At 36.2% G+C, this 3,236-nt stretch overlaps 1 pseudogene; it reads left to right on the top strand.

Annotated features, from left to right (window-relative positions):
* Positions 1 to 1,088: 1,088 nt before the first annotated feature.
* Positions 1,089 to 1,753, top strand: LOC138841668 (periphilin-1 pseudogene; annotated as a pseudogene).
* Positions 1,754 to 3,236: the final 1,483 nt, after the last annotated feature.

Here is a 3,236-nt window from a genome sequence, read left to right as displayed (position 1 = left end):
CTATTCTCAGCCTGCTCACACAATTCCTTCATTTCTCATTGACTCTTCTCAACATGCTCACTCAATTCTTGTATCACTCTTTGAGTAGTTCCTCATGCTCACGAGATCTCTGTGTTGATCTTTGGTTTGCCTCCTCTCTCTTCCTATCATGCTAATCCTGAGACGCTTGCAAGTTTTCAATCATTTCATTCACCATGTTTAGCAGTAGTGTTTGTAGAGCTTTTTGGGGACTCTCCTCTGGATTATTCATTAACTGTTCTGTCACTTGATTATCATGAATGGGAGTTGAGATACCCGGATTTGCCATTTTTCTTGTGTTTTTCTGTCTTGTTCTGACCATTTGGTATGAAAGTAAAATTGTGTGCTCGAATAGTATTTTAAGGCAATCATCAACCAGAGTCCTTTATTTGCACAGTCAAAATGACTGCAGATAAAATGTAGTTCAACAGATACAATCTATTCAAACAAGTATGATTAATAGGCTTTGAACAGCAGAGAAGAATTTGGCAAAACAGAAATTATTACGTTTAGGGAAATATGTGGGAGAAATAAGTTTAGTTGTATGTGGAAAGGCAAAAGGGGAGTGAATTTAATCAAGTTCTAATTTCAGAGAGGGAAAAGGATTGGACAGAATGTTAGGAGAGAGATTAAAAAAAGAAAAAAATTGAAAAAGAACAATTGAAATTTAAAAAGTGAAACTCAAAATTATGTAAATATAAAGAAATGTTATTGAGAGAAGAAAAGGATAGGATGAGAGGAGGGGAGGAACAGAAAGGAAATATGAAAAACTAAAAAATAAAAATCCTTAAAATTAGTTACTTGAAAATTATATAGGTATAAAGAGATAATACTGCTATTAAAGAATTTAAGCCTAAGAGTTTGTGAATAGAGTAATAAATTTCTGGATTATGTGTGTACTCAATGGGGGATAGCATATAATAATCGATGAAGGTTATATATCTGCACCTGGGCAGAACAGCAATTAAGGCATGCAAAAAAGAAAGAGAAAAAATGAAAAGAATAAAAAAGAGGGGACATAAGCTACATAAAATAAAATTTCACTCTTTCTTGTCTACTCTCCAACCACCATGAGGAACAGAAGAGATGGTTTTAGAAGAAAAAGTTTCTACTTTTCCCATTTTTCAAGGGATCGTTCTCCCCATAAAAGGGAGCATCCATTTTTCAGAGTCACCTGGAGGTCGAAAGGACTCTCCACACAACAGATCTGGCTCCAGTTTCAGCAGCAGGGGCTACTCTCCAGGACGGAGCAGAGCATATTCATTCCACAAGTCTCAGCATAGTTGTGGTGCCTGAACTCTGAGCCTGGGCGCTGACCCCCAGCTCTTCAGCTCAAGGCTAGCACTCTACCACTTGAGCCACAGCACCACTTCCAGCTTTTTTCTTTTTGCTTGTATGGTGCTGAGGAATCGAACATAGGGCCTCATGCATGCAAGGCAAGTGCTCTGCCACTGAGCTACCTCCCCAGCCCTCTACTCAGTCTTTGAAAACATCATGAGACACTTCACCTTCAAGCTCTTCAACAGTTCCTTCATCAAAGGTTTATCGGCAAAACTGCAAAACTTTCGGGATGGTTGTGAAAATGCTGATTGAAAAAGATCCTTCATTAGAACAGTCAATACAGTTTGCACTGAGGCAAAATTTACATGAAATAGGTGAGCGTTGTGTTGAACAATTGAAGCATTAAATTGCAGAGTATGATAATTCTGCTCAAGATTTTGGAGAGCATTTTTAGAAGAATAAGTGTCTAGGTATAATAAACATTAAAAGTAATCTTTCTAGATATAACCACACTCCCTCATCCACCTGTGGAACTGTGTAATTTTTTAATGTACGGGACTTTTGTGATGAAGAGCAATATTTTATTTGGCCATATTTCCAATTCAGTCAAAGGTCTAAAATAGTCTTGGAAAGATACTTTAGCTATAATTTTTTTCTAAACATAAATTCACTTAGTCCATATTCCCACAGCAACTCCCCATCTCTCCCCTCAAATGATGGTTAATTTGATAAGCTTTGGTAAAACAATCCTGGAGAGTAGCTCTTTGTACTTACTCTACTTTACTGTCTTTGATAACATATGCTGATTTGTTTAGTCATTTGAGTATAATTTATAGGTAGAGATCATTCCACTTAAAATGATAGTCTTTTGCATTTTTGGAGCAGAGATCGCCATGTGAAAACTGTTACCATTTTGAGTTGTGATTTTTTTTGCTGACTTAGTGCATATTTGCTTTCAGAACAGTTCTCATTCAGCAACAAAACAACTTTCAAAATTCTAAATCATAACAATTTTTTCTCAAAACATATAACAGTGTTTTCTCTTAAAATATTCATGAATGTTTGAGTACTGTAGTTGATAAAAATATTAAATATCATATAGTAAAATAAAAGAAATCAATTTGAGGTGGAAGATGAGTATTTTAAAAATGTAATTACTGCAATAACTTTCTACAGAAAAAACTCAGCAAATATAGGAGATTGGTGTTTAACATTTCCATAGACCCATACTGGTTTAAACCATTTTTCAAACTATTTTTTATTAGTCTCTATAATATGAGTGTTTTGTTCTGCTGAATTTTTTTTTTGGGGGGGTGGGAGCCGGTTGTGGGGCCTGAACTCTGGGCATGGATGCTGTCCCTCAGCTCTTCAGCTCAAGGCTAGTGCTCTACCACTTGAGCCACAGCACCACTTCTGGCTTTTTTCTATTTGCTTATGTGGTGCTGGGGAATCAAACCCAGGGCCTCTGGCATGCAAGGCAATCGCTATACCACTGAGCCACCTTCCCAGCCCCTGTTCTGTTGATTTTTAAATGTCTTAACCTTCCAAATGTTCTTGAAAGAAACAAAGGAGAATTAGTAAGTTAGCAAGCAGTCTGCGTGTGTTCCAGTCTTTCATGAGTGAGCCAACAAAATCATGAGTTAGTTAAGAATTTAACAGGGACCATTAGAATATTCCATTTTTCCTCGCCATTTTCAGCAGTCCTGTGCATTGAACCAAAATAAAATTTTGTAGCATTAGTTAATACGGCACTTTTAACAATCATGCTTGTTATTACTGCCCAATTGCATTATACTCCCATTCTTTTTCTTTTTACCATGTTATCACTTCAATTCTGGCATATTTCTATGCCCTTTATTGTTGCCTTCATCTAAAAGTACCTAAAGTTTACATTGAATGTCAAAATAGCAATATAAATAATTTTAATGTAGCTTATG

Source organism: Dipodomys merriami, unplaced genomic scaffold (genome assembly GCF_024711535.1).
Source record: "Dipodomys merriami isolate MVZ:Mamm:240054 unplaced genomic scaffold, mDipMer1.0.p SCAF_3253, whole genome shotgun sequence".
NCBI classification, from domain to species: Eukaryota; Metazoa; Chordata; class Mammalia; order Rodentia; family Heteromyidae; genus Dipodomys; species Dipodomys merriami.
This window is presented reverse-complemented; position numbering and strand designations above follow the sequence as displayed.